Here is a 20515-nt window from a genome sequence, read left to right as displayed (position 1 = left end):
TAGGGTGTACCTTAACGAAGTCCATACCTACCTTCTTGCTGTTCGCGAAAAGTTCTTGTAGGTCATTAGGATTACCGAGCGACCGCTTACATGACACGGAACATGTAGCTGTAAGCGTGAATTCGGGGAATTGTGGATTCTAATCTAAATCTGGTTGTCTGGTGACTTATGAGTAAATTGAATGTGTTCCTATTGCTAAGTTCGTGCACCGATTTCATAGCAAACTGCATTCAATATGACACCTTCCTGGACTATTGAACCACCGACTAGGAGGTTATGGTTTCAGTCACCAACAATGTCACGTACGAACGACTTGACGGAGGTCTAGGACAGGGCTCGTTCAACCATGGGGTGACAATTTAAGGGTTGTATTCTCCGAAAGGGTAGCGCCTATAATGGACGATGGGACGTGTCATTCTGATTAAATACAACACTCAATCCTAACCTAAGAAAGGCAGAAGGTCCAGAGTCCACGTGGCCTGTATCACAATGGGTAGGGATGATAATGTACAAGTAGTGGGATATTTATTACCTGAACGTTTAAGGATGCATAGTCAGCAGATATCTGAAGAGAACAGTATTGAGTGAGCAAAGGCACGCTCTCTAACATTCAACAACTCAAATTATTGTCACTGGTGTCGAATTTGTGACTTCTGTCCGGAATGATGAGCTATATTATCAGTAACAAGAGTGTTACCTAATATGTAGTGAAATGAACATTATTAAAACAAGGCCTTTGATCCGCCAGCTTAGTGAGCTTCTGTTAATTCTTACCCCAATTGTACATCCTAAGGACTCCATGCAGATTTATTTATTATTCTTGTAGCAAATGGGCAAACAGATCCAATTCTACCAGTATTCATCCATTTAAATGAAAATTTGCTGAGCACAATACAACAATCATGTGATTTAAAGGGATTGCTCTCATTCCCCTGATCGACAGTTCTCATCTTCATTCAAACAATAATATAGTTCACACTTGTTGCAACACAGTATTGTTCAGTGGTAGTAACCTAACCTAAGGCTAATTTGTATTGTATATTCAGTGAGATAATCTTTCTTCATCTACAATTTCTAAACCACTCGATGTAGAAATGGTCCTTACATGAAGAGTTATAGTTGAATTTCCAGGTCGCAGTGGACAGCTCCCTGGTCTTTTACCCGGCAATTAGTGACTTAGGTCTCCGTAAAGTTGACGAGCTGTCTCGTAGGTATATAACATTAACTATGTTGCCAGCTTATCCTCAAGAATTTCATGTCTTTTGCATTCTTTTGTAGTAATTTGCTGCTTCAATTTTCAGCAATGAGGTGGTTCTTTTGGTTGTTATTAAGGGTTTTGACGTGTGGAGATTTAAACTATTAATAATAATGTTATTAATTTTAAGTCCAATTAACTATTTCTAAGTTGTCAGGGCAGCCAAGGTCCTGAAATATTGGATTAAAGGTTATCTTAAAAACTGGTAAATCTACTTATACGAGGTTGATTTATTTCAGTAATCATAAATACCACCGTGCTGAGCCGGATAGAACCTACCAATTTGCCCTGACTAGTCCAACACTCTACCACCTGAGTCAGTCAACCTGGCTTTTGGCGTGTTATACCAGGTCATACCTTTAGCTCGAAATGAATAGAATTGACTAGTGGACATCATGAAGCCCAAATATGTCAGTACGCTTCATGCAAATGTAGTACTGTACTGAATTCGAAGTCAGAGCTTTGAATGAAATATCGTTTTGGTATTCCAATTATTTAACCACGAGTAAACAAGTACGGGAAAGATTTTAGTTTTTGTTTGAACAGGAAAAGCATTACTTCAAGACCAACATAATATAAACGTTCGTTGTAGTCGAGAAGTCGAGAAGCCCAGGAAACACAATTATTATAAAACGTGGTAACATTTCAAGAGTATAAAACAAAAAGTAAAGGACTTTTCTTACAAACTTATCCCGGCTTAAAGTTGGTGAAAATGTAAAACAATTAAGTCTTCCTCAGGTTTTACCATTGTTGTAAAATTTAATTGTTCATGGTGTGGGTTACTGTAGTCTCGTCCTAGTTCGTGAACCATGCGCAACGGCTGTGTGGCCTAGTAAGTGGTCCTGAGAGTTGAGATACGAAGTTGCTACGGAATGGGAGTGGGCATCTCTGACATATTCTGAGTCATGTCCCGTGAGAGGGGAGATCCTCAAACGAACTATGAGTAAATAGGATATCATCCTGCTTCATGAATTTACCGAACTCAGAATGTTTTAATCAAGCCTTGGACCTACGGGAGTAACGGACTCCCACTCCCATTTTACAGGCGAGTGACTGCATGGAAACAACTTGGCGAACGAAATGGAATTCGATGGTGAGTTATCAATATTAATGGGGCTTATGGAAGAAAGAAAGTAGAACTGGCTGAGTCAGCAAAGAGGATGCATATGGATGTGCTAGGAGTAAGTGACATTCTGGTAAGGCGAGATAACGAAGAAAAGATATGAGATTATGAAGTGTACTTGACGGGTGTTAAAAAGGAAAGGGCAGAGTCTGGGGTGGGGATGCTCATCAGGAATACAATTGTACACAACATAGTGTCTGTTAGGCACGTAAACGAGCGAATAACGTGGGTAGATTTGGCAGTTGGAGGAATTAGGACGAGAATTGTCTCAGTGTACTCCACCATGTGAGGGTGCAAATGAGGATGAAATTGACAAGTTTTATGAAGCATTGAGGACATCGTGGTCAGGGTCAACAGCAAAGATAGGATAGTACTAATGGGCGAATTCAATGCAAGAGTTGGAAATAGAACTGACAGGTACAAAAGGGTGATCGGTAAGTGTCGGGAAGATATAGAAGTTAATAGGAATGGGAGCGTCTGCTGGACTTCTGTGCTAGTACGCGTTTAGCAGTTAAAAATACATTTTCAAGCATAAGGCTATTCACCACTACACATTAGAGGGTAGGTGTACCAGATCCATTGTAGACTATATCTGAAATGACTTCCAATTCAGGAAATCTGTTAGGAATATGCGGGTTGTTAGGGGATTTTTCGATGAAACAGACCACTACCTGATCTGTAGTGAACTAAGTATCTCTAGGCCTAGGATAGAGAAAGTGAAATCTGTCTGCAAACGAAAAATTAGAAAATCTACAGGACGAGGAAATTAGACAGAAGAACGTGGATATAATTAGTGAGAATTTCCGAACAGTGGACAGTAAGCAGGTTCAGGATATAGAAAGTAAATGGGTGGCATACAGGGATGCTGTAGTAGCAACAGCAAGGAAATGCCTAGGAACAACAGTGTGTAAAGATGGAAAAAAGCGGACATCTCGGTGGAATGATGAATTGACAGCAGCTTGTAAACGTAAAAAGAAGGCTTGTCAGATATGGCTCCAAAGAGGGGCTGATATAGACAGGAAATTGTACGTAGATGAAACAGAGCGAAGAAGTAGTTGTTGAATCAAAAAAAAAAAAAATCGTGGGAAGATTTTGATAATAACCTGGTAAAGCTAGGTGAAGCAGCAGGGAAATCTTTCTGGACAGTAATTAAGAATCATAGGAAGGGAGGGAAAAAAGGAAATGAACAGTGTCTTGGGTAACTCAGGTGGACTCATAATAGCTCCCATGGAAACACTGGACAGGTGGAGGTGTCGTGTCGTTGACACGGCGCCGCCCGCAATTCATACTCCGTGAGCGTGCGGTTCGAAATCAATTCGAACCGCAACCTCACAATACAGGAGTAAAGTAGACAAAAGAATCTTAGAGTCAGAAAAGGAAGTACAACTTCAAGGAATCGAGGTCAAATTAATTATATTTGTGAGAAAATGAAATTGAAATATACATTGGGAACTAGTAATGAGATGCAGTTCTGAGCAGCAGAATCCATTCAGGCAATGGTGAAATGTTTGAACAAAGACAGGATATTTGTAACTCCCCTATCACAATGTGTACACGGTCAAAAGGACGACAGGGCACAGCTTGAAACCGCACGTAGAGAGGAAAACTACCGAACTCCAAGCATCGAGAACAATTACGAAGGTTTAGAGTTCCCTCAGGGAAGGGACCAATAGGAACACGACAAATCGGAAGTACGCAGGGTTCAAAGTTCGGCAGGGCATGGTAACAGCGAGAATACGAAACTGACTTAAGGAGGAACAGAAGGGGTCAATAGTTAGTTACCAAGGAGACTCTGTAGTGACAGTCAGCAGGAAGAGCTAGGGCGTTGGGTCGGCAGTCCGTAGGTCGGCAACCAAATCCGGGAGTAACGGAAGTCCGGTGGAACAATAAACTGGTCAGGCCGTGAACATTACTCACATTAGAACTCGAAGTCAGAACTACCAGAAATTGGTTACGAGTATTCCCAAGCAGTGTGCCGGGAAGTCTTTTACGCTCAGAGGATAGAGAATTGAGTAGAGAGGACACTGAAGCGGACTCATACAGTCCTTAGCACACGGGAAGTCTTCAAGTAAGGACATGCGTCCAGGGAACCATATGAGTAATTAAGTAAGGAGTCAAGACTCGCATAATCTAGAGTAAGTAAAGACTCTACTTCAGAAGTAGCTGTTAAAGACTTTGGCTGTACAGTACTCTCGGGTGAAGGTCCGCGGAGGAGCCCAGTTGGTTTTTACTACGCATTATGACGGTAGTCTACGGGAGTTTCAGTTCAGAGGTGAAGAGCATCTCTACCATAGATCTGAGCGGGAGAACGAACTGTACGAGTTTAGACTGGTTAGTTGGAAAGAGGAGACCACGGAAGCTGTAGCTTCCAGTACAGCATTAGTGATCCTTTCTAAGGAAGTCTCAGGGAACAGTGACAGGTATAATAACATAACTGCATCCTCTTGGGTACTAGTGAAGGGAACCAGTGAACCAGCGTGTGCTAGCTTGTGAAAGTGAAATTAGGCTTCAAGAAAGAAGACATCGGGGAAGACATCCTCCTCTTGGAAGATAAGTATCATCTAGTATTAACAAAATTAGAATAGGGAACCAAAGACTTATTAGCTAGTAAAGAAATTGTGTAAAGTAGGAAGTTCCCCAAACTCAAGATAAAATCTTCAACATTCAAGAGTTGTAAATATTTGTAAATTCTTGTACAGTATGAGTAATTCATTATAGTGGATTTTGGCATTAAGCCACCTTAACTTGGTGTCTTTATTGTAGTGTCTTAAGTGCATTTAGAACCCTTTCCAGTCCCCAGCTTGTCGTACCATAGGATACGACAGAGGAAATATTTTGAAAATCTGCCCAACGTAAAAAGATATCTTCCTGGTGGTGTCGCGAACAACGGAGTTCATGGGCAGGATGAAAATGATGTTGGTGAATTTACGCTTGAGGAAGTGGAAAGGATGGTAAATAAACTCCATTGTCAGAAAGCAGCAGGAATAACTTAAATTAGACCGGAAATGGTGAAGTATAGTGGGAAGGCAGGGATGGAAAGGCTTCATAGAATAATAAGATTAGCATGGAGTGTTGGTAAGGTACCTTCAGTTTGGACAAAAACCGTAATTCCACCTATCTATATGCAAGGGAACAGGAAGGATTGCAACAACTATCGAGGTATCTCATTAATTAGTATACCAGGCAAAATATCCACTGGAATCTTGGAAGGGAATGTGCGATCAGTGTTTGAGAGGAAGTCGTATGAAATTCAATGTGGTTCCAGATCACAGAGTGGCTGTCAGGATCAGATTTTCAGTATGCGCCAGGCAATTGAAAAATGGTACGAGAGGAATAGGCAGTTGTGTTTATGTTTCGTAGATCTAGAGAAGGCATAGGACAGGATACTGAGGGTAAAGATGATCGCCGTACTGGAGGACGACGGGATCAAGGGTAGATTAATAAAATCAAAAAATGACAATTATGTTGGCAATTGGGCTGCAGTGAGAGTTGATGGTAGAATGAGTTCTTGGTTCAGGGTACTTACTGGGGTTAGACAAGACTGTAATCCTTCACCTTTGTTGATCGTTGTTTACTTGGATCATCTGCTGAAAGGTATAAAGTGGCAGGGTGGGATTCACTTAGGTGGAAATGTAGTAAGCAGTCTGGCCTATGCTGACGACTTGGTCTTAATGGCAGATTGTGCCGAAAGCCTGCAGTCAAATATCCTAGAACTTGAAAATAGGTGCAATGAGTATGGTATGAAAATTAGCCTTTCGAAGACTAAATTGGTGACAGTAGGAAAAAAAATCAATAAAATTGAATGTCAGATTGGTGATACAAAGCTGGAACACGTAGATAATTTCAGGTATTTAAGATGTGTGTTTTCCCAGGATTGTAATATAGTAAGTGAAATTGAATCAAGGTGCAGTAAAGCTAATGCAGTGAGCTCGCAGTTGCGATCAACAGTATTCTGTAAGAAGGAAGTCAGCTCCCGCACGAAACTATCCTTACACCGATCTGTTTTCAGACCAACTTTGCTTTACGGGAGTGAAAGCTGTGTGGACTCGTTATATCTTATCCATACGTTAGAAGTAACCGACATGAAGGTAGCGAGAATGATTGCTGGTACAAACAGGTGGGAACAATGTCAGGAGGGTACACGGAATGAGGGGATAAAGGCTAAGTTAGGAATGAACTCGATGGATGAAGCTGTACGCATAAACCGGCTTCGGTGGTGGGGTCGTGTGAGGCGAATGGAGGAGGATAGGTTACCTAGGATAATAATCGATTCTGTTATGGAGGGTAAGAGAAGTAGAGGGAGATGGAGACGATGATGGTTAGACTCAGTTTCTAACGATTTAAAGATAAGAGGTATAGAACTAAATGTGGCCACAGCACTAGTTGCAAATTGAGGATTGTGGCAACATTTAGTAAATTCACAGAGGCTTGCAGACTGTACGCTGAAAGGCATAACGGTCTATAATGATGATGTATGTATGTAAAAGTAATTTTAGTACCGCAAATCAACACATTTGTTGCTGTGACGTTCAAGCGATGTGTTTCTTAAATTGTAATGTATTTTATTATGGAAATATATGGTATAATGAACTACTTTAACTCATTAGGGACTAAACGACAACATTGAAAGATCTTCCTCTCAACTCGCTTCACATGAAAGAACACATTTCATATAATAGGACATGCGTTAGCTTTTAGGGCCACATGTTATTTCTTACACAGGTCACGGTTTTAACTACGTCGTGACGCTGTAAATGCGCACCCTGCTCTTACTGTTAAAGAAGAACATATTATACCTCCATCCACAATGACAGGGTACGTAGCTGTATGTTTCAATCAAGAGATGCAGGACTCTACCTCCCTGCTTTGAATACGACTTTCCATCATTTCCTACCTTCACACCACGCGAACGTCGAAGCTGTAACGTAATCAAAGCCATGACCCTTACCTTCCTAGTCTTAATATTTTCTGCTCCTGTCTGTGTTAGTATAACTCTAACAGTTAGCAAAGACTGTCACTAAACTTAAACCTCACCGGGTTAATACTCCAATAAATCTCGAATGTGTCTTAATATGAAGGTGAGGTAACACATGCAACAACGTTCTACAAACGCCAAGCTCCTATATTACTTTCCTCTAAGAATGCTTGGGATACAAGAGCTGTCCATCTCCTGTCCTGGGATTAGATGTAACCTGCCGGTCTGAGAGGCTCAAACGGTAGAGTATTGAGCCTGCTAAGCCCAAATAGGCGTGTTCAATCCCTGCTCAGTCCAATTATATTTAAAAGTGGTCAAATAAACCAGTTTCGTGTCAGTATATTTACTTCTGCGGGACAAAATTCTGGCACCTCTGTGCCTCTAGTTAGTAGGACTTATAATCAATAATAATAATAATAATAATAATAATAATAATAATAATATACAATACAATCAGCCATTTCAATCATTAAAATGATGTGGCCTCTTTAAGTCGTGGGTATAGGTAGGCCTTCAACAGTCTTCTCCAAGTAGAACGGTCTTGGGCAGATCTCATCCAAGTGGTACCAGCGATCTTCTTGATATCTTTGTCCCATCTGTCCGGTGGTCTTCCTCTAGGCCTTCGATGTTCTCTCGGACTCCACTCCAGCACTAGTTTTGTCCATCTATCATCATTTCTTCGTGCAACATGGCCAGCCCACTGCCATTTTAAGGAGCGTACTCTCTCTAAGATGTCTTTAACCTTTGTAACAGACCGGATGTCATCAGCTCTTTTCCTATCTTTCTTTGTATAGCCTAGCATTGACCTTTCCATGGCTCTCTGCGCGGTCCGAAGTTTCCCTTTTGTGAATTCATTCAGAGTCCAAGTCTCACAGCCATAAGTCAGCACAGGAAGGATGCATTGGTCAAATACTGTTTTCTTCAGATTTGCTGGCATTTTTGATCTTAATACTGAAGAATTCCTTCCAAATGCTTGCCATCCGAGCTTGATAATAATAATAATAATAAATTAATCCTGTTCCTTAGCTGAAAGATCAGCGTCGTGGCCTTCTGTTCAGAGGGCCCTGGGTTCGAATTATGGCCTGGTTGTGGATTTTAGCCGAAAGCTGTTAATACGCCTGGATCGAGGACTGGTTATTTGTGTTTGTTCCAATACACTTCTCTTCCCCACACTAACAACCACCACAGAAACACGCAAGAGTGCTGGCGTCGGGAAGGGCATCTGGCATTAAACGTGGTCCCAGTTCACCTGAGAGACACATTCCGCACCCACAATCCCACCAAGTGCGGAAAAAAGTGGCAGAAGAGTATCATCAATAAAATACTATAACCTTCATTTCCTTTGCTTACATGCTACCGTGCACACCGTATGTTCATCTCTCTGGGGTTTTTGAAAACTTTAGGACATGTGTGGTCATGAGTTCCATGTATGTGAACATATGTTGAACCACCGGACGAACTGCGATGTTCTAATAACTGAAGTAGTACGTGTAATAAGGGAGCATGTTTGAGATGGAAGCTTCGAGACCAGCCAGAATCTTCACCTCAATGAGATCCACGATCTTACCCCCTCTACTTTGGTTTCCTTGTCTTCTCACTATACGTGTTCTAGTTAACACAGCTATGAAGGTAAGTTCACAAACTAACGAGATATAAACATTCCGACATATCCTGGTCTCGAATGAAGAAATAGGCTACATCACATCTTTAACTTCCCAGTAAATTTTATTTTAACTGCCCAAGTGCTACGAAACAACATATTCCAGAACTCATGGAGACAGACATTGATCATGATGACGACAGAGGTTCTAGTACCTTTCTGGGTCACGTAATGACCTCTAGCTCTCTGCTAATGTTCTCTTTAGAGGTTAGTACTGGCTGTGACTTCCCAGGTGCAAGATATGGATCTTACTAGGAAGCGAACGGTGACCCCTCACAACCTATGCCAACAAGGAAAATTTATTGAATGTTGCATATTTCACACCATACAAGGAAAATTGGCACCAAACTATACAGTAACTGTTATGTTATCCTACTTCCCATTACCGTACCACTACACTAGACATTGATTTTTTTGCTAGTTGTTTTACGCCGCACCGACACAGATAGGTCTTATTGCGACGATGGGACAGGAAAGGGCTAGGAGTGGGAAGGATGTGGCCGTAGCTGCTGACAGTGGGGTTCGAACCTACTATCTCCCGAATACTGGATACTGGCCGCACTTAAGCGACTGCAGCTATCGAGCTCGGTAGACATTGAAAAGACGATGTGTAATGAAGACACCCGTGCTCTATTCCCGGTCAGGTCGAGGGATTTCTGTTTTAAATGATCAGTTTTCTCCGTTCAGTGCCTGGGTGTTTGTGTTGTCTTCAACATCCCTACAAGCCACACATCACAGTTTTCTATTCACAGGCGACGCCACCCACCCTCGACGGAGTGTCTGTATTACAAAGGGCAAATGAGATGGCGTATGGCTTTTAGTGCCGGGAGTGTCCGAGGACATGTTCAGCTCGCCAGGTGCATATCTTTTGATTTGACTCCTGTAGGAGACCTGCGCGTCGTGATGAGAATGCAATAATGTTGAAGAAGACACATACATCCAGCCCCCGTGACAGAGGAATTAACCAGTTATGGTTAAAATTCCCGATCATGCCGGGAATCGAACCTGGAACCACTGTAACCAAAGACCAGCATGCTAACCATTTAGCTATGAAGTCGGGCATTACAATGGGTACACCACGCGACAAATAGCCACACGAACTTATTGTTATATTAATAATGTTATTGCTTTTACTTGCCACTAACTACTTGTACGTTTTCTGGAGACGCCGAGGTGCCGGAATTTAGTCCCTCAGGACTTCTTTAAGTGGCAATAAATCTAACGACACAAGGCTGCCGTATTTGAGCACCTTCAAATACACCCGAACTGAGCCAGGATCGAACTTTGCCAAGTTGGGGTTATAAGGCTAGCGCCTAAACCGTCTGAGCCACTCAGCCCGGTTGTAGTTATATTACCACCTTGTCTGTACTATATTCATATAAAACGTGAAATATGTTTCTGAATAGGTCATGGGATGTTAGAGTACGCCGTTAATTTTCCTTAACTGTTGAAAAATTCCAGGTATTTCGTCACATCACCCCCACCCTTCTTTCAAAACCACTGATGTTGAATAATGGTGGTCACCAGTAAAGAAATAAATTGTAATGCAGAAGAGCTCCACCAACTATATTGACTTTTTCAGGATTTCCACGATGTTTCATTCTGAGTTCATAAATTTGAATAAACGATGTATCGAACGATCCTAAATCTCACATCTATTGCATTAAAAAGCCATGTAACAGAAGTCCAACCCTCTAGCATGTGGACTCGGTGTTCAACTCAGTGTTCGGCGGCTAGGGAGTCCAGCTTCTGCTCAGAGCTTGACCTTCACTACCCTCTTTCCGCTGTGGCTGTGGCGATGTAAAAAATGTACACGCCTGTCTCTTAAGGCGACATTTCAAACCATTTCAGTGACTGAAATATTAATCTGTGAGACAAAAATATCGTGACATTCTTTTATGTGGGATAGAATTCGTATTTTTATGACGAAAACTTTACTGTACGAAAAATAATTACAGGAAAAAATTATGAAGAATTCCCATCTTCAAAATCATGTGACTTGTCCAAAGGAGTCTCTGATAGTAACTATGAAGTCCTTAAAAAGAATCGAAAACTGTCTCGAAATATCGAACAAATCTCACCTGAATCAAACTTTTTTGAAGTTCTTTTTATACATTTCTGAAATTTGTTATGCAACACATCGTGGTCAGCGGTACCGTATGCCTTTTGGAAGTTTACAAATGTACCCACGTATGTTAGTCCTCTTAACTTTGTGGATCTGTTCTGCTGCTGATCGGCCTCTCCGAAAACCAAGTTGGTAATCTCCAAGCGAACGCTCAACTTGCTGCTCTAGTTGTTCTAGGATGTATAACAATAGAATATTGTATGCTACTGGGAGGATTGGGATACCACGATAGTTATTCACATAATTCCTATTTCATTTCCTGTGTAGCAGGATATAGCAGATATCTTGGATTCAGAAAGTCAAATGGACTGTATCGAGATTGACGTGTGTAAGGCATTTGATAGGGTAGATCGCGGGCGACTACTGGCAAAAATGAGTGCAATTTGACTAGACAAAAGAGTGACTGAATAGGTGGCTACATTTTTAGCAAATAGATCTCAGAGAATCAGAGTAGGCGAAGTTTTATCTGACCCTGTAATAATTAAGAGTTGAATTCCTCGAGCCAGTATTATTGGACCTTTATATTATATATAATGGGTGGTTCACCATCCCCTTATTTTTTCGGAGACCGGCAACCCAAATAAAGGCGTATAACCTAAGGTCCTTATAATTCAGTTTCATGAACTCCAAATAACTTGAAAATTCTCGTTATGATCAATGAGACTTTTCCCTACCTGCGTGTCATCACTTCAAATTGTTCCTTGGGTCTAGCAAAATAACAATTACCATGCACAATTCCTCACCAAATACTAAGGACCATTATTGCGCCTTGAAATAACACAGGAACCCGTAATACGATCGAATTAATAGGTTATGCCACGTGCTCAGAAACGTAAAAACGTTAAACGAACACTGTAAATCTTCATTGAAGTCTGTGACACGGATATTATCTCTCCAGATGGAACAGCCGTACTTCAGTACTACTAAAACCTCTAGCAAGTATCACGCATCTTGACTTCTTGGGTGAATCGGTCATGTACTGGAGCAGAAGATGTGTGAGCATCGGCAACATAGTGGTTCGAATCCAGGCAAATTAAAATGTACGCCACGTGCTCCACATTGGTAAAAAGTTAAATGAACACTGTAAAGTGTCGATAAAATTAACCGCAATAGCTATTTGATTTGATCCTGTACTGACTTGTCTAAAGCTATTACATTTATTTTTAAAATAGTAAGTGTTTGGTCCACCTTATCAACACACTTTTTATAATTGAACATGATTTATTCATATATATTTCAGGAATATAGTAAATTCCCTTCATCAGTGAAGTCTACCAATCAAAGAATAAAGACAATATAACACTATCTTTTGTTTAGGCCGAAATTTTAAAGAAACGTGTATTGACAAGGTGGACCAAACACTGTAAAGTGGTCAACATTTCGAACACTTGTTACTATGAAAATGCGTCCGCCTCTGTGGTGTAGTGGTTAGTGTAATTAGATGCCACCCCCGGAGGCCCGGGTTGGATTCCCTTCACTGCCACGAAATTTGAAAAGTGGTACGAAGGCTGGAACGGAGTCCACTCAGCCTCGTGTAGAGGTGCGTTCGATTCCCAGCTCAGCCATGCTGGAAGTAGTTTTCCGTGGTTTCCCACTTCTCCTCCAGGCAAATGCCAGGATGGTACCTAACTTAAGGCCACGGCCGGTTCCTTCCCTCTTCCTTGTTTATCCCTTCCAATCTTCCCATCCCCCCTTCAAGGCTCCTGTTCAGCATAGCAGGTGAGGCCGCCTAGACGAGGTACTGGTCATCCTCCCCAGTTGTATCCCCGACCCAAAGTCTGACGCTCGAGGACACTGCATATGAGGCGGTAGAGGTGGGATCCCTCGCTGAGTCCGAGGGAAAAACCGACCAGGGAGGTAAACTGATAAAGTAGAAGTAGAAGAAGAAGAAGAAGAAGAAGAAGAAGAAGAAGAAGAAGTTACTCTGAAAATGCATGGTACCATACTTCCCACCTACGGACTGTCACTTCGTAGTCCAACCTGGTTACGTAACGTCGGATAAAAACGGCCCATTTCAGGACCAAATAAAAATCCGCTCTTTCGAACAGGATGATATGCGGCCATAATACAGTCACTATAAATGGCGTTAATCTAAAAAAAATGTACACCAACCTATCACTCGAACCTACAACCACATAGCTTCGCTGACGCGACAGCATTGATTCATTCTCTAGCCCCCTTAGCTACCGCGAGTCACGGTAAGCAGTTAGCATGATGTAGTCCTTATAGACACTTCCTGTCCAAACCTTTATTATTATTATTATTATTATTATTATTATTATTATTATTATTATTATTATTATTATTATTATACAACAGGCGGTAAACAAAAACTCAGTGAGGAATTTGCAAAAGGAAAAAGAGAATGACAGTCCAAGGAGAGGAAATGAAGAGTCTGAGATTTGCCGATGATGTTATTTTATCTGAGTCTGCAGGAGATCTAGAGAAATTGCTGAATGGTACAAACACAATCTTCGTGAAGGAGAGCAGGGTAAATGTAAATAAATCCAAAAGGAAAAGTAAGGGAGTGCAATCGAACGAAGGCAGGTGATGCAAGAAATATTAGATTAGGAAATTAAGTCTTCTTTTTTTTTTTGCTAGTTGTTTTACGTCGCACCGACACAGATAGGTTTTACGGCGACGATGGGACAGGAAAGGGCTAGGAGTGGGAAGGAAGCGGCCATAGCCTTAATTAAGGCACAGCCCCAGCATTTGCCTGGTGTGAAAATGGGAAACCACGGAAAACCATTTTCAGGGCTGCCGACAGTGGGGTTCGAACCTACTACCTCCCGAATACTGGATACTGGCCACACTTAAGCGACTGCAGCTATCGAGATCGGTAAAATGAAGTCTTAAGGGAAGTAGACGAATATTGTTATTTGGGTAGTAAAATAACTAACGATGGCAGAAGTAAGGAGGACATAAAATGCAGACTAGCACAAGCAAGGAAGGCCTTTCTTAAGAAAAGAAATTTGCTCACTTTGAACATTGATATAGAAATTAGAAAGATGTTTCTGCAGACTGTCGTCTGGAGCGCGGCATTGTATGGACATGGAACAATGATAATTATTTGCCCAGAAAGAAAGAAAGAGAATGAATCTTTTGAAGTGTGATGTTCCAGAATAATCCTGATGGTGAAATGGGTAGATCGAATCACGAATGAAGATATACTGAATCGAATTGATAAGAGTAATACGATTTGGCGAAATTTGAACAGAAGAAGAGAGAGAATAAGACAAATCTTAAGACACTCAAGACTTGTTCAGTGGGTTTTTGAGGAAAGTGTAGGCGCTATAAACGGTAGGGGTAGACCAAGGCACAAATAATAAAAATCCGATTAGTGTAATTTCCGAAACGGAAGGTTCAAGTTCGAATCCTGATCGCTCCTGGTTAGAGATTTCCTTGCCGGGCTGAGTCGCTCAGACGGTTGAGGCGGTGGCCTACTGACTCCCCGGTTCGATCCTGGCTCTGTCCGGTGGATTTGAAGGTGCTCAAATACGTCACCCTCGTGTCGGTAGATTTACTGGCACGTAAAAGAACTCCCCTCCGGGACTAAATATCGGCACCTCGGCGTCATTGAAAATCCTCAAAGTACTTAGTGGGACGCAAAATAAATAACATTATTATAATCAGAGGTTTTCTTCTCAAGTATAACGTGGCGTCGGGAAGGGCATCATGTCTTAAAACCCTGGCCCAAACCAAAATGAGTGTGGGTGACTCCAGCGACCCCAGAAATAACTGTGATAAACTGAAGAATGTTACACCGAGCGGAATGGCCACGCGTGTTAACGCGTTGTGGCTGTGGACCCAAGCTCTGCGTTCTTGAGACACGTGGTTTCGAACCCCACAGTCGGCTGTCCTAAGAATGGTTTTCTGTGGTTTCCCATTGTCACTGCCAGGCAAAAGCCGGGACAGTTCCCAATCATAGATCAAAGCCGATTTCTTCCAACTCCTTACACAATTTCATTCAGCAAAATCCATTTCATTTTCAATAGCTCCTCAAATAAGATTGGCGCCAGGAAGGTCATCCGGCCGTAAAAAGCATGCCATATAATTTCATCTCACCTCTTGCCCGACCCTGTGTCAAGAAATGGGACTGACGTGGTAGACATTAATACATACATTAGAGTAGGCCTATATGTAGAATGTAGTAGTTACGTAAAAATGAAAATTGTAACACAGTATAGGGGGTCATGGTGGGCTACATCAAACCACTCTATCAACTGATGACCCAAATGACAGCATAATAATTATTATTATTTATTTATTTATTTATTTATTTATTTATTTATTTATTTATTTATTTATTTATTTATTTATTTATGGCAGTTCTGCTGTGTTGTGGTAGCGTGCCTTCCCTCACCCCGTTTCGATTCTGGCCGGTTCTAGGATTTTAATTCGCGTCTGATGGCTGGAACAGGATTCATTCAGCCCCATGAGATCAACTGAGGATTATGTCTGCTACAAGAGGCAGGATATAATAGGCTGAGGATATGATGACATTGGCCACGTGCACTACAATATCTGTTCGCTATCTGGCAAGTGAAGTTCTTTAACGGCCTATTTGTTCCATAAATTTGCTGTTTGTGATTTACTTAAGATAACGGGCTCTTCAGAATGGGGCTGAGCTAGTGTAAGAGTGTGCTGGGTAGGTCGGGCTGGCTGTGACACCAAGGGACACGAAGAGGAAGAAGAAGGACTATGAGGATGCCATGCTTGGCGACTGACTTCGAGCACAAATACACGCCAACCAGAACCCTACACTCATATATTCAATTACAATCCCTCACACCCGAATCCACAAATTTGATCCCATCTGCTGAAAGGAATGTGGAGGACCAGTTAACAAACATGAATACCGTAATTTGTGCAAAGTTACATTTTGGGTCAATAAGTACAAATTTTGTTACGAAGCGCGAACATTTACGATCAATCGATTCTTGAAATATCGTCACAAAACTGCAGAGAATAAATATACAAGTGCTATTAAAGACATGCAACTAAAGGTGTAACAAATAAATCATATTATGTACTACTTATTAGATACTACAGGGCAAATTTTGTCTTTCCCAGTGGATCAATTTTTGAAATTCCATATATGACACATTTTGATGACGGGCTTATATTTGTTTGTGCCAAGCTGAGTAGTCAGCGTTGTGGCCTTCAGTAAAGAGGACTCCGGTTTCAATTCCCGGACAAGGCGTGAGATTCTAGACGTGTTTGGATTATTCGTCATGCTCGGGGACTAGGTGTTTCTGACAGGCTCTTCACCTACGCACAACACACTACCCAACACCACAGAAACACGAAACAATAAATACGTTCATGCAATTATGGTTGGGGTTAGGATGGGGCATACATTCGTAAAAACAGACTTGAAATATATGCAGTACCAAACCCAAGTAATTGGGAAAATATCTAGAGGAATGTAGAGGAAAACAGGTACATACTAGTAGGAAAGTAAAAGCATCTCTGTGCACGTCACGGAGTATCAGAAGATAAGGCTGAGCTGAGATGAGCTAAAGGGGCGGTCCACCTAGAAGATAACGCCGTCTCTCTCTCCAGGAGATTCGGGTTGTTGGGGATGTTGTGAAGGAGTAAGGCGAAGGGGAGTGAGATGTGAAATGGTGAAGGAGAAGGGGCGAAGGGACTCTTGATATCAAGGCTAAGTTCTGTATTTATCTTGAAGTGTTTTATAATCGTTGTACAATTGTATTTTATCTCGTAGATTTAATTGTAGTAACATTTGGCGTAAAATTACATGACAATGTTGGATTTGTGAAATATTGTTCTACAATTATTTCATAATGCTGTTGTACAATTAAGGTGTATTTTGGCATACAACTACATTAAAATATTGGATTTGCCCAGTTATTGTTCTACAGTGTTGTTGAACAGTTACAGTACGGCATAGGCGTAGGTAGAGTTGTTAAGTGTTACTATAATTATGGATTTATGAGTTATTGTTCTGCAATTACAACATTGGATTTGCGAGCTACTGTCTATATTTACAGTATTACTAATAGTTGTACTACAATATAGTAAACCGAGCTCGATAGCTGCAGACGCTTAAGTGTGGCCAGTATCCAGTATTCGGGAGGTAGTAAATTCGAACCCCACTGTCGGCAGCCCTGAAGATTGTTTTCCGTGGTTTCCCATTTTCACACCAGGCAAATGCTGGGGCTGTACCTTAATTAAGGCCACGGCCGCTTCCTTCCCACTCCCAGCCCTTCCCTGTCCCATCGTCGCCATAAGACCTATCTGTGTAGGTGCGACGCAAAACAACTGGCAAAAAAATATATATAGTAAAACACGGCGGTAGCCACAGTTGTTCCTGGATATAATATTGTATTTCAGTTATATTATATGCGTTTATCTACAGAATACTGGGTACTGTATAGAATTTGTAAAGTTACATTACCTATTACGTAAGGTTACAGTTTATTACCTATTATAATTAGCTTATTTGGTACAATATAACCTCGGTACTAAGTGGGACAAAGTGGTGGGCTATTTGTCCCTCGCCTTTGCCTCCAGGTATTTATTTCCAGTTTAGGCAGGCTGAACCTTTGGGCTATATGCCTCTCCAGAAATGGATGTAACGTTTCAGTACGTTCTGACTTCCTCACGGATAATCGAACACACGCCTTTCCAAGTTGACCAAGCACTCAGGCAGGTTTCTGATTTTACTACTGTAGTTTTTAAATTTTGCTTCAAACTCCTCGATCCCCGAAGGGCCAGCCATCTGGGTGCCTTATGTGCATGTGCATTCATCTGCAAAATAAAACGAAGGCGTGTCTATTCTTTTTTAAAAGAAAGGAAGAAATATTAGAATATAGAAAGTGATAGTCTTAGCATTGTCGAAAGTGACTTATACAGTACAAACGCTGACGCATTGTAACTGCGTTAGATTCCATTTTGTGAAGTTTTCACTAGAAACTTGGGGTTTAAGGGTTAAAATTGTGACTGTGTTTCAAGACCACGGTCGTAAATGCCATGTGTAGCTCATACACTTAACACGTTCTGAAAGAGGGATATTTTAGTCCAAAGAATATTGAGAATGTTATTCCGTTAGGTATAAAATTAGTAGGAAGTTTCAAAACATTTCTCTAAATGCACAAAGATTCTCGAAGCAGCACAGAAATACCTTTCTCGACCATAACACCGCCTGATTCAACCTACATGATGGAATTCAACTATCCATATGCTAAAAAGACTTCAAGAATAGAAGAGAGCCCTTATAATCGTACCTGTCGACCTCACCCCTCCCGTAAACCATAAAGTATCGCAATGGGAACATACTAATTTATTGATCAATACATTAAACATTTTTGATCATGCAACACTCACCGTAGTTCTTCTACAGTGCCCGAGAAAATCCCTCCCTTCGAGCAGTGTCATATCTCATCTTCAGACGCCATCAAGCAGTGCATCAGAAATTGTGACAGTAAGACAGTCAATGCTGGATGCAATTAATATGCGGTACAAATACATTGAAAGGAACTAAATATGTTCCATCCCAACGCTGTTGGATACGATTATCCGAAAAAAGATTCAAAGTTTCCAAAGCTGAGAAAACTAGCTATGAACTAGTTATGTATACCACTAGCAACAGTTTTTACTGAGAGACTGTTTAGTACAGCGGGACTCACATCTGACAGAAAATTAAGTAGGCTCGATCCCAACAGAGTGAGAAGACTTGAATTTTTGAACATAAACTTGAAACAATAATAAGTTACTGTTTTATCCGTCATTTGAATTCTTTAAATAGTGTCGAAAAGGTTTTCAGCATTTGGTTTATGGCAAGATACGCAACTAACTACTAACTAGAACTAGATACCACTATATACTTTAATTTAATTTACAATTACACAGATATTGATGTGTTAAAATAAAAATATCCGTATTAAGAAATTTGTACTTTACTATTTTATTTAAAAAATGGAAGTGTCAGAGTATCGAGTATTGAGGCAAGAAGCATATATTGGTATCGGGTTTCGACAAAAATTGGCATCGACCCATCTCTAACAAGAACAATAATAATAATAATAATAATAATAATAATAATAATAATAATAATAATAATAATAATCTTAGCATTTTCTCAATTGCCTCGTGTCTGTAATTTGCATGGAATTAGCCGACTTTTACGGCTGGTTGCCTTTACCAATGTCAAACTTGCGTGGCAGAAGTCGTCATCATTGCATGTTTCTATGAGGGCTTGTATTGTGATGTGTTGTATGTAAATAAATATGAGCATCACTACAAACACAAACATCCAATCCCCGAGCCAGAAGAATTAACCAGACCAGGTTAAAATCCCCCACCTGGCCGAGAATCGAATACAAGTCCGTCTGAACTGATGGCCACTACGCTGGCTAGCCCATGAGCAGGGCAATAATAATAATAATAATAATAATAATAATAATAATAATAATAATAATAATAATAATAATAATAATAATAATAATAATAATCGAAAAGTGGAATATCCCGAAGCCTGTAATCGTTTATTGTTATTAAGCAGTTGTCCAGTACAAGAACCAATCCATACTTTTAAAATGTTTAGACTCATTTCATTTATTTCTAAATGAAAAGGGATGGGAGAGTTACTGTGTGTCATCTCATAAATTCTAAAAATGGCATTATCAGGACAAGAAAGATTATCATTGAGCTCGATAGTTGCAGCCGCTTAAGTGCGGCCAGTATCCAGTATTCTGGAGATAGTGGGTTCGAACCCCACTGTCGGCAGCCCTGAAGATGGTTTTCCGTGGTTTCCCATTTACCCACCAGGCAAATGATGGGGCTGTACCTTAACTAAGGCCACGACCGCTTCCTTCCCACTCCTAGCCCTTTTCTGTCCCATCGTCGCCATAAGACCTATCTGTGTTGGTGCGACGTAAAGCAAATTGTAAAAAAAAAAAAAAAAAAAAAACCAACTGAAGATTATCGACAGGTCATCCCTTTTGTACACAGCTGAATCTTAAGGAAACGAGGTATACGTCCGTACGATGTCCCAATGCAACGACGAGTTGTCGTATGGTAGTGCTGTGAGGTGCTCCTCGAGCTGCAGATGGTAACGGGAAGAGAGTCCTCTAGTAATAGGTTGCTGGATGGCCTTGGGAAGAGCGCTCTCCTTTAATAGAATGATGGGTACCCTGTAAGTTAAGTTGGTACGAGGAAGAGCGTACTCCTTTATTATGACGATGGGTACCCGCTAAGATGATACTGGGAATAGCGTCCTACTTTAATAGGATGATAGTTACGCTCTAAGATGATACTGGAAAGAGTGTCCTCATTTAATAGGTTTATGCGTACCCTCTAAGATAAGACGATTCTTGGAAGAGCATCCTCCTTTAATAGGATTATGTGTACCC

Source organism: Anabrus simplex, chromosome 2 (genome assembly GCF_040414725.1).
Source record: "Anabrus simplex isolate iqAnaSimp1 chromosome 2, ASM4041472v1, whole genome shotgun sequence".
Taxonomy (NCBI): domain Eukaryota; kingdom Metazoa; phylum Arthropoda; class Insecta; order Orthoptera; family Tettigoniidae; genus Anabrus; species Anabrus simplex.
The sequence above is the reverse complement of the archived record's forward strand: the minus strand, read 5'-3'. Positions refer to the sequence as shown.